We start from the raw sequence: 13,026 nt of genomic DNA, 5'->3' as shown, positions 1-13,026 counted from the left end.
AAGTTTTACAAACTACTAATTAAACATATTCATTAATTGCTTTATGCCTTGTCTGTATTTTGTTATAAAGTAGGTCAATACTACTTACCTCACAATGTTATTAGTTAACACGTTAACACTCTCACTGCCACCAAGTCAGTGCTGACTCACGTGGGTTTCCAAGATGAACTGTATAAGGGAGAGTAAACCCAGTCTTTCCCCAGGAAAGAGATGACTGCAAGTGGTTCAAACTGCCCACCATGAAGATCAAAGCCCAAAATGAAAGCACAACACCAGCAGGGTCCTTATGTCAACAACAGGGGATCTATCCAGTTCTTTTCTATTGCAATAATCAATTAAACAATGGACTCAGTATTTGGATTCTCAATGGAGACTCAGAAATGTGAGAAGTCAAATAATGCATTTCCTATTTGTTCACCCAAGAGCAAGGCAGGCTTTCTATTCCCATAGTCAGTCTCAGAAATCCACAGTGACAGTTCTACTCTGTCCTGTAGGGTCCATATTGGTTTGGCATTGACTGACTCACAGTGAATTTTTTAGTTTTGAGTTTTTATTTGTACATCATTTCTGGACATCTTGTAACGTAAGCATGATAATATTAGGATCTGATAAGTTTCTATCTTCTCAATCAGCATGAGTAATTGGAAGCACATTTACTCACATGTAAATAGTATATGTAAACATTTCAGAAATCTTCTTATGTGATTTTTTTTAAAGGGTCAAATTAGCTAAGACAAAATTCTCTCTATATTATTAACAATAACAATGATTCATTCTATAATAAGCAATGATTTTTGTAATTATTATAAATTGGCCAAAGAAAGTGGAAAATATTAAGAAAAGATTAGATTGCCTTAAGAAAGAACATTATAAATGTCTAAAATTTAAATATTATTCCATTTATTTTGTGTACTGAACAAAAATTATCCTTTATGCAATCTTTTCAAATTTTAATGATTTAATTCATTTATAGCTATTTTAAGTAAAACTTCAGATATCTGTATACTTATATAATTTGTTTGTTAAAGCAAATTTCCAACTTTGTTCCCTTAAAATTTTATGAAAAATCCCAATGTCACCTAAAATACTATATGTGATAAATAATAAACACTGAGCCATCATATAGAATAAAAGGAGTAGAAGAATATTCAGAGAAGAATGAAATTCCCAGAGCATATTTTATGCCCAGTTATCAAATATTAAAACAATAGACTTCACAAGAATGCATGAAGGTAATTCCTTATAGCTTTGCATCTATAATGACTATAATTTTTGACAAAAATTGAACTTTTAAATGATTGATCAAGACTATCAATTGTTTTCTTTTACTGATTGAAAGTAAGTTTTCTCACTATAAGCTTCAGAAACCAAGTCTCTTTTAGTTAATATATTAATGGAAAAATTCCAGAAATACATTCTGCTGTGCACAAAAGAGATACCATTGCAGTTTTGACACCTATTTTGAAGACCTTTCATAGTTATCACATGATAAATTATTCACAACTGTTTGAGATTTTACTTATTTCATTACTAAAAACACAATACTCGAAAAACTGTTAAAATTATAATCAATACAATGTTTACATCAATAATAAAATAAACAAACAAATCTGTGGGATAGTGCCATGGTAGCAAACCAGTGATACAACTCGTATCACTAAATTCTGCACATCATTGAATGCACTGTTGCACTTTATAACTTTTATTTTTAGTCTGTTTATGTTACATATGGCAATTTCTTTAGAAAATCAACTAAGAAGGAAACTTTCTTTCTCTTTCTCAGTGATTTAGTGCACACACATTGCCATAGTGCTGCGTGTCTACTCAACACCCTGGCTGAGGATTTTCAGAACTTCGCATCCAGGGTCAGAAAATCATGTACAGCCAATAAAAGTCAACCACAGCCTGTTATGATTATTTTCTGTGAATTTAGGGTAATTATGATATTTTTAAAAGGTTGAAGGATTAAGGAATATAATAGTATAAACATGTGATAATTAGAAGAAATTTTCTCTCTTTAAAAAAAAACTTTTATTACGGGCTTTCACATCTCTTTATCACAATCTGTACATTCCTCCAATATGTCAAGCACATTTGCACATATGCCGCCAATCATCATTTTCAAAGCATTCTCTTCCCACTTCAGCCCCTGATATTAGCTCCCTATGTCTTTCACCCCCTCCCCTCCCTGACCTCCCTCATGAACCCTTGATAAGCTATAGATTATTTTTCCATATCTTACATAGTCCTCCACTGCCCATCACCTATTTTTCCATGATTCGTTCCCCTGGGAGGGGGTTCTAGTTGATCCTTTTGATCAATTCCTCCTTTCCCCCTCCCACCCTCCCCTTATTCTCCTGGTATCTCTACTCTCCTTGTTGGCCCTGAGGAGTTTATCTGTACTGGATTCCCTGTGTTGCAGACTCTTATCTGTAGCTGTGGGCATGTTCTGGTCTAATCCAACTTGTGAGGTAGAATTGAGGTCATGATAGTGGGGTGAAGGAAGTACTAAAGAGCTAGAGGAATGTTGCGTGTTTCATTGGTGCTATACTGCACCCTGACTGGCTTTTTAGTGTTCATAAATATCTATTGGAACACAGCCATACTCACTTATTTACTCATTGTGTCTGACTGCTTTCACATGACAAAAGAAGAGTTGAAGAGTTGTGACAGATACCATGTACTAAGTATGATATGATAGCCTATCAGATATCATCAAAACCCAATCTTACATATGTATTATCTTAATACACAAAGTGATATGCCCACTTTTCTAGATTTTCTCTTAGTAGTTATCTGCTCTTTTGCAGAATATATTTCACTGTATTCCTCCTCTTGAATTTATAACATGGTATTTTCAAAAACCATGTTTTACTTACTATAGCATTTCTGGCATTGTGTGATCAGAATATTAATGATGGTTTATAAGAAATTTAAATAATTCAATAAAAAACTTAACTCTAAAATAGAGATTTACTAAGCAATTATTTTTCAGCTCTGTTAATAAGGGTTGGGAAAAACATAGCTTTTATGTAAATAAGTGTTCTTGTTGCTGCCAATTTCATACAAATATAAAAATTCTCTACCATGAGACTAATTAATTGAACTTATATCATATAGCTATGACTATATGCATTGTTATTTAAATGAAGGAGTAATTATTTTAAATTCATAATCAAGAATAATTGATATTTTAAAGAAAATTTTAAGATCATCATATTTTTAAAATGGCAACTATTACAAATGGTATAGTGGAACTTTCTTTCAGGAAGATGAATTAACCACACTTTCTTCTATATCTCTCACAAAGCCCAACTAAAAACCTTTGTCATTATGCAAACAACAAACTCAAACAGTTATAAAAGATGTAAATTATGTGTACAGAAATTTCAGGGCTAAAAGTCACTGTCATTTACTATGGCAAGGATCTGTTTCCTGCTGCTTCATACATCCCAGACTTGTAGCTAAAGAAATGGATAAGCCAGAAACACAAATATGCCTTTAAAAAGCACATAAAGAATAAAACGAGACACTTGCTTTACCTGTGCAAACAAAGAGAAAGGAAACAGCAAAAATTGGCATGGTAAGTACCCGTTTCCAGTCAAACTCAACAGAACTATTGACCACCCATGTCCCTGCTGACTGAGGTGGGAGCTGACCATACCATGCTTCCAGGGTTGCCAGGACGTGAGCCTGCCCCATCCTATGTTTGGTGTCAGTTAAGGCAGAGTAGTAAATGTGAACATTCAGCACCGACAAGTGGTGAAGAGAATTTACAAAGCATCAGTGGTTACCAGAAAACATCTAGAATTCCATCTTCATTTATCAGGAAAAGTTGTTCATCACTTCAGGGTAGGATCTAAGGAAGCCTGAAGGGAAGTCAGTATTTTTTTCACCACTCCTGAAAATGAGGTCAAATTCCCACATGCTTCTCCAGGTGGTATTATCTCGGAAGCAATTCTATCCCTCTTAGTTAAGAAGTATCAGTAAAGAGCTGCACTTTGTATCTCTATCCAGAAGCAATTCTATCCCTCTTAGTTAAGAAGTATCAGTAAAGAGCTGCACTTTGTATCTCTATCCAACATGAAAGACATCTATCCTGCTCCTTCACCTCCATCCTGAATCCTCTGTAGTTATGTGACACAAGACAATACCCCCTTTCCTCTACTGGAGTCGTGACTTTTGAATCACTAAAAATATAAGATCAAAATGTAGACAGACATTAAAATGATAAATATGCATTTACCTAACAATCTAAGTGAAAAATTGCTGATAGATATACTCAAAAGTGAAAACACAGATCAAATAAATCCAAATTTATAGTTGAAGGCTTGAACACCCGATTTTTTTATATACATTTTATTAGGGGCTCATACAACTCTTATCACAATCCATACATATACATACGTCAATTGTATAAAGCACATCTGTACATTCTTTGCCCTAATCATTTTCTTTTTTTAATGATTTTTAACAACTGATAAAATAGAAAATCAACAAGGGTATAGAATTCAACAATTCTATATAAATAATTGTAAAATACTCCACCTCTAAACAACAAAATACATATTGTTTCCAGGTACTCATCTAATACCACTGTAGAGAACCTTTCAGGCCAGTGAAGAGGGGAGTGCATCTTTAACAAATTGCACTTGAATATTTGGCCTCCATATTTGAATATAGGCATAAAAATGAATATCAAGCTAAGTCTCAGACTTTGTACATATAATAACTCAAAAATTAACAAACATAAATCTAAAGTTTAAAACTATTAAAGTTCAGGGATAATTTCAGAATCTTCAGAATCCAGAACTAGACAAAATGCTCTCAGAATTTACATTGAAAGTATGGTCCATATATGCTCCATAATATATAATATATTTTATATAATTATATATATTAAATCTACATTATATAATTTAGTGAGAAGTAGAAATATTGCAGTAGAATATATATGACATGTATTTGAATAGAAATATATATGTAAATATATAGATAGAGAGATCGTTTACTGATTACTAAAGGTTAAAGAGTGAATGTAGGAGGTACATATCTTTAGGTGTAGGGAATACAAATAGCTATAAAAAGGCAGCTTAAGGAATCCTTGTGGTGGTGGAAATGTTTTGTACCTTAAATGAATCTATGAAAGATCTTAGTTGTAATACTGTATTATTTTTCCCATTGGCTAAAGACAAGGGATCTCTTTGTGTCATTGTTTAAAACTAATGCTAACCTACAATTTTCTTAAAATAAAATGTTAAACCAAATAACATAGAAGTATTCTTTAAAATATTACAAATATAAACATTCTACCTTCAAATGGACAAAAACTTTTAGTACATATCAAAGAAGTAGATACAACACAGCACATATTTTCAAAATAATAAAGCATTCTATAACTGCAATGTTTAGATTATGCTACTTAAAACTTAAGCAAAATCTTTTTCCAGCTTTATGTTTTCAGAGTGCACAAAACATATATACATTTTTATGCTTTATAAAAGAGTTGTCATTTTTTTCTATTAAGTGAAAAAGAAAGAGTCCATAATGTTTTCCAAGAAGATCGTGCTGTTATTTAATTTTCAAAGTCCCTTCTGCATCCTCAGCCTGATGTACAGATTAACATAGAATGAAATGATGTATGTGTAAATGGATGGATGGATTTTGTAAATGGATGGATGGATGGATGGATTGTATAAATGCCAAGATGATGATTTGTATATCATCTAGATGGGTGGAGCTGCAATATTTCCACTTCTCACTAAAGAAAAATTAGGAGACATTCCCTAAAACACCCACTTGTCTGAAAACATTACATGTGCATGTTACTGAACACCTTTTTTCAAATCAAGAGATGAATGTGTCAAGAGATGAAGATGCATTTTCCTCTTAAACTGAAACAATTTGTAAACTGAGAAACTAAAGTGGAGACTTAGTAGATAAATGTAGTCAATACATATCTGTAGGTTCTCAATTATATAATTTTTTTCACAAATTCATTAACTAGATTTTAGAACTCAACAGAAAATATGACTGACACTTAAGGAGGTGATAATAAATAAATAGAAATGGTAGCATTATATTCAAGCTCAATGGGAAATCTTATAAATACAAGATATTTAGTAAATGCGGACCACTGATATTTTCTTAGTACCTGCTGTTGACTCTACCAATGCCTCTCAACCCTTCATCAAACTCAGAGACACATGTGGAGGTTTTCTAAAACACAGACTACAGGTCTCACTTCAAGACATCTAATTCAGTCATTGGAGGTTGGGCCTGCGAATATGCATTTCTCAGTGTCCAGGTATGTTGTTCACGTTGATCCAGGAACCACCTTTTGAGTTGCTTTGGTTTGCAGTAGCATTTCAAAAGTATGCAATTGACATTTGTTCAAGATTGAGCAAAAATTCTATAAAACAACCTAATCCAGTAACATCTGCTATAGAATCCATTAAAGTAAACCTCTAAGAAAATTCCATTTGAGATAAATGTACAGATTATTATGAATATTCCAGTTTTTCAAAGCTGTTTTACAAGGTAAAAACCAGGAAATTCTTTCATCAGAGTTAAGAACCTATAATTTCAAAATAATTCCACAGCATATTTGATACTCCATTATTTGTCAATTTGCTTGCTTGATTTTGTACGACAGCTATTGGTCCACACACTGTTGGATGTTGTCTTTGGTAAAATAAAAATGACTTTATTTTTCTTTTGATTTTAATCCTTTAAATTATTTATTATAAATCAGTTCTGTTCATCTGTACAAAATTTAAGTCCACTTGTCCCCACATTTATCTGCCAGTTAATATTGTTTAGCTTTAGCACCTATAAATGTATAAGTCCTGATAGAAGTTATAGTAATATATTATAAATTACATCTTGTTGTAAACTAATTTAAATTTGAAAAAACTACTCAGTCACATTTTGCCCTGCTCTAGAAAGGTAAGTTACCATAAGTAAATATCTAAATGAGAATATGTTGTCAAGAAAAGAAAACTTATATTTCATCTGATTATTTCTTCTGATAGCTTTATTCTGTTTAGTAGAAAAATACTTTAGGGCCAGGGAAGTTTATAATAAATGCATAAGTGTGAAACATCACTAGTCTGTCTTTGTTAAGTAAAATGTATTTTGTTTTGTTTATTTGCCTGTAAGGTGTATTTTATTTTATTCTGGACAATAAAAATTTCTGTGAAGTCTCTCACTATCCACACCAATTAGGCCAGATTCCAAAAGCTTTGAAAGTCCCTTCCTGAAATATTGGCAGGGAACAATGGATTTGGGGCCTGTGAGTCTCTGTTATATTTTCCTTCATTCTTTCTTGCCTGGTCTTTGGAGGATAGAGGTCTTTACAAACAATTCTGGAGTTTTCCTCAAGCGCTGTGAAGCTATTATTAGTTACAGGGAATTACACCCTGTTTTTTAAGTAAGTTGTTGATGATGAAGTAATTTACACTTGAAATGGGCAGGAGCGAACCATAGTTATAATTGGTAGGAGGAACACTTATCTCCCAGCAGCACAGTCCTCCCCACGGGCAGAAGCCAGGAGTCAGGCGTGGCAGATGTAAACACACTTCCCACATTGGCACAGGCTGCATAGGGTGTGTTGGAGTCCAGGTGCTTATTGCCAAAGCAGTTGTCTCTGGATTTGCTTTAAAAAGCAAATCTGTCCTCTAGACTTCACTCTTTTAAGTATTTTTCTCCAACATCTCTATATCTATTTGAATTTTTATATATGAACAAGTTCTGTTTTGTCGATGATTTGAAATTATTTTAAAACTACAGCAATTTTCTTAGAAAAGTAGCTTATTCTTGGATATTCATTTCCATTGTTTGTTTGTTTTAAATTTATCAGAGCCAGATTTTTAAAAATCATTTTATTAGGGGCACATACAACTTTTATCACAATCCATGCATACATCAGTTTTATAAAGCACATTTGTACATTCATTGCCCTCATCATTCTCAAAACATTTGCTCTCCACTTAAGCCCCTGGCATCAGCTCCTCATTTCCCCCTCCCTCCATGCTCCCCTCCCTCTCTTGAACCCTTGATAATTTATAAATTATTATTTTGTCATATCTTACACTGTCAAATGTCTCCCTTCAACCACTTTCCTGTTGTCCGTCCCCCAGGGAGGAGGTTATATGTGGATCCTTGTAATCCATTCCCCCTCTCCACCCCATCCCATCCTCCCTCCCCCATCCCAGCATAGCCACCCTCACCACTGGTCCTGAAGGAATCATCTGCCTGGAATTCCTTGTGTTTCCAGTTCCTATCTGTACCTATGTACATCCACTGGTCTAGCCATATTTGTAAGGTAGAATTGGGATCATGATAGTTGGGGGTGGGGGAGCATTTAGGAACTAGAGGAAAGTTGTATGTTTCATCGGTGCTACAGTGCACCTTGACTGGCTTTTCTCTTCCCCGCAACCCATCCATATGGGATGTCCAATTTCCTACAGATGGTCTCTGGGTCTCCACTCTACACTCCCCCTCATTCACAATGATATGGTTTTTTGTTTTGATCAGAGCAAGGTCTTTTACGTAGAAATGTGTAACAAACTCTCTCTCCTCAGTGTTTCCTCAAACTTTACATATAAAAACCTACCTCTTTTCTCCTTTGAAAATTATCTCTATTTCTTACTATATCTTCACAGTATTTGGGTAACATAAAATTCTAGAGAATAGGTCTAAAAGGGCAATTATGGAGCTTAGAAGAGAGAAGAGCAGAGGAAACTAAATCAGGAGGAAGAACGAAGAGAAGTTAAGGAAATACTGCATGATTTAAGGCCAAGTAAGGAAATACTGCATGGTTTAAGGCCAAGTAAGGAAATACTGCATGGTTTAAGGCCAAGTAAAGTGTTCATCTTGGTTATATCTTCTCGCCATACTCATTCCATTGGCATGCTGAGCAGATCATCAGAGAAGATAGATTATGTGAAGAATTATGTGGCATCGGGTTTGGAGGAAGGTTTATTAACAAGTTGAGTTAAGCAGATGACGCAACCTTGCTTGCTGAGAGTGAGGAGGGCTGGAAGCACTTGCTGAAGAAGATCAAAGAAACAGACCTCAGAAAGATTGTGACTCAATGTAAAGAAGACCAAAATCCCTACAACTTGGCCAATAAGAAACATCCTAATAAGTGGAGAAAGGGTTGAAGTTGTCAAGGATTTTGCCGTGCTCAGATCCACCATCAATGCTTGCAGAAGCAGTCATTACTACCAGGAGCACTGGGTAAATCTGTTGTATAAGACTTGTTTAGAATACTGAAACGTGAAGATGTTACTTTAAGGAAAAGGCACACCGACCAAAGTCATGGTATCTTCAACTGTTTCATATGCATATTAAAATTGAACATAAAATACAGAAGACCAATGAATAATTGATGCAATGAATTTGCATTGCAGTGTTGAAGGTGGGTACTGAAAATACGTGAAGTACTAAAAGGACTAACAGATCTTTCTTGGAATAAATAGGGCCAGAGTGATCCTTAGAGACAAGGATGGCAGTGCCTCAACTTCTGTGCTTTCGATTACTTTAGACATGTTGTCAGGAGACAGCAGCCCCTGGAGAAAGACACCGTGCTTTGTAAAGTGGAAGGTCAGTGAAAAGGAGTGGGGCCTTCGAAGAGATGGATTGGCACAGTGGCTGCTAAAATAAGCTCAAGTATAATAAAATCTCTGAGAATGATGCAAGATTGAGAAATATCCCTTCTGTTGTGCATGGGGTCGATGTGGGCCAGAACCCACTCTACAACACCTAACAACAGTCATTGGTGGGCAAAAGAGAACCAGGGAATGCAGTGGAAGAACTACATCTGGAAAAGACTTACTTTCAATAATGACATAAATTCAAGAGCGAGTTCTACTCTTCAAAGTGAATTGAGAGCTATGACAGTCTTTACCCCAACGCAGAGTGTCAGGGACAACTACTTTAAATCGGGAAGAGAGTTCTCTCACTTAGAATGCTTCTTTGTTCCTTTATCTCCTCTTCAATGGACGTTTACGACTCAGATAACCTCCAAAAAGACAGCTGTATATTTACGTGTTCCACTGTGTAATCTGAAGCATTTGAGCAGAGAAGGGATGTGACCTCCCTAGAATTGTATAAGGATTTGTTCTGGCTTCCGTATTGAAATTAATGTACTGGGATAAAAGCATAAGCAGGATGGAAATTATAGTAACTCAAACACAATTAACAGTAATTAGTTGGGGGCAATTTATCTAGAGAGAGTAGAATGAGAAGTATAGAGATCCAATGGTCGGTACTAGAGGGATAGGAGAACACAATAAGTAAAAAAGGATATTAAAATATTTCAGAATAAATTTGGTTCAAAATCAGAATTTTTGGTCTATAGTCAATAGAAGTCATTCTTACCACATGGGGTTATATTGAAATAATATTTTATATCTCAATTAGATTGAAAATGCACTCTGTTTATAATACATGCTCTATAACGTACTATGCATGAAGTTGAAGTTGAAGCAAATTCATAAATGACCTATCAGTCCACTTGTCCCTGATCTTTCTCTTACTAACACAAAATTACTCATTTTAATTTAAATGTTAAAAGATATCTGTAATTAGAACATCCTATGAAAAGCTTTTAAACATAAACTCTCCTTGATAATTATAACTTGTAGATCCATAAATACGGAATCAACTAGACATTGCCAGTAAGTATATATAAAATAAATAGTGATTTCTCTGTTGCTCTATGCTGCTATGAAAAGCTGACTGGATGCATATGAGGTGATTGAAAATATTATGGCTTGGGTCACTTAAGTCCCCAAAGTAACGTCCTTTCTTTACTATGTAAAAGTTTACAAAGTTTCTTTTAAAATTGTACATCTGTTTTTTCCCCATCTTAGGTAGCAGATGTTCCCAATGCAATCGGTGCTTAATCTCTTGATGACCGCTTCCATTAGCATGTGTTGTGGACCCAAACAAGATGAAATTATTAACAACTTTAGTATTTTCTTCATTTACCATGATGTTATCTATTGGTCCAGTTGGGAAGATTTTCAGTCACCTTATAGGCATGTGAAAGTTGGACATTGAATAAGAAAGATTAAAGAAGAATTAGTGTATTTAATTTATGGTTCTTGCAAAGAATACTGAAAGTACCATGTACTTCCAAAAGAGCAATCGGCTGTAACTTAGAAAAATTACAGCCAGGATTCTCCGTAGAAGCAAGAATAGTGAGCCTTCATCTCGTGGACTTGGGACATGGAGTGATCAGTCTATGGAAATGACTATTCTGGTTGGTAAAGTAGAGAGGCAGGGAAAAAGAGGACTCTGACAAGATGGTTTGACACAGTGGTTGCAACAGAAGGCTCAAAGATAAGAAGAAAGGTGAGAATTGTGCAGGATTGGGCTGTGGTTTCTTCCGTTGTACACAGGGTCACTCTGAGTCAGAATTGACGCAAGACACCCACCAACAAACACCATGACATGATATAGGAAAAAATGCTGGAAGATAGTGTGTGAGGCCTAATCTTGAATAACACAAAATTTATGACATGTCTTAAATATTTCATGGGAAATAAGCTGTTATCTTCGGATATGCGAAGTGAATATAAAAAAAATTTAAAAGGTACATCACTGTAAATGAACTCTTTAATAATATCTTATTAAGAATACCAACATTCCACTTAATTTATGGTGCTGGGGCCAGCCTCCCAGACCTCTCCACCGGTTCCGTCCTCCACGCCGGGATATTGCATTCACACCTTGCGACACTGGGTTGAAGTCTGGTCCCACTTTCCCTGTGGAGATATAAACCATACCCTCCCCTTGGGTGGATTAATGCCCCATTTCTGTCATGCTGATTGTACTTACCTCAGGGGACTCATGTTGTACCTGTCCCTTTGGGTCTGGCTTACCTCGCTTAACATAATTCCTTCCAGCTCTTCCCATGAAATAACGTGTTTCATGTGCTCATCGGTGCTTTTTAGTGCTGCATAATACTCCATTGTGTGTATGTGCCAAAGTTTGCTAATCCACTCTCTATCGATGGAAACTTAGGCTGTTTCCAAGTCTTTGCTATTGTGAATTGTGCCGCAATAAACATTGGAGCGCATATGACTGGTCGTGTTTTATTTGCTGCTTCAACCGGGTATATGCCCAGTAGAGGGATGGCTGGGTCGTAAGGTAGATCAATTTCCATTTTCTTTAGGTATCGCCAGATTGCTTTCCACAGTGTCTGTACAAATCTGCACGACCACCAGCAGTGGAGGAGGGTTCCTATTTCACCGCAGCCCCTCCAACACTTGTTGCTCTCTGATTTACTGATCTGAGCTAGACTGAGGGGTGTTAGGTGGTATCTCATGGTTGTTTTGATTTGCATTTCTCTTATGGCAAGGGACTTCGAGCACTTTCTCATATATTTATTGGCCATATTAATCTCCTCTCTAGTGAAAGTTCTTCTCATTTCTTTTGCCCACTTCCTTAGGGGGTTAACTGTTTTCCTCTTTTTGCAGGTCATGATGGTGTTGTAGATTTTAGTAATGAGCCCTTTGTCTGACGTGTCATTACTAAAAATCTTCTCCCAGTCTGTGGGTTGCCTTGTCACCCTCTTGGCAAAGTCTTTCGAGGTACACAGGTGTTTTATTCTTATTAGATCCCATTTGTCGATTTCCAGATCACCTGTGTGTGTCCCCTTCCCTGTTGCAGTGAGCCTATGTGCTCCCTGGGCCAGTGCTCTGAGATTAGTCCCGATTCCCTCCTTAATGGTCCTGATGGTTTGGGGTTTGACTTCTAGATCTGTGATCCACCTTGAGTGTATTCTTGTGCATGAGGTGAGGTAGACGTCTTGTTTCAACTTTCTACATGTGGATATCCATTGTTTCCAGCACCACTTATTAAAGAGGGCATCTGCTTCCCACTTGACGTTTTTGGGACCCTTGTCGAAGATCAGTTGTCTATATGCTGATGATTTTACTCCTGGGCTTTCTATTCTTTTCCACTGGTCTGAGTGTCTATCATTGTGCCAGTACCATGCTGTTTTGACCACTG

The sequence above is a fragment of the Tenrec ecaudatus genome, chromosome 7, assembly GCF_050624435.1.
Source record: "Tenrec ecaudatus isolate mTenEca1 chromosome 7, mTenEca1.hap1, whole genome shotgun sequence".
In the NCBI taxonomy this organism is placed as follows: domain Eukaryota; kingdom Metazoa; phylum Chordata; class Mammalia; order Afrosoricida; family Tenrecidae; genus Tenrec; species Tenrec ecaudatus.
Note: the sequence above shows the minus strand (reverse complement) of the source record.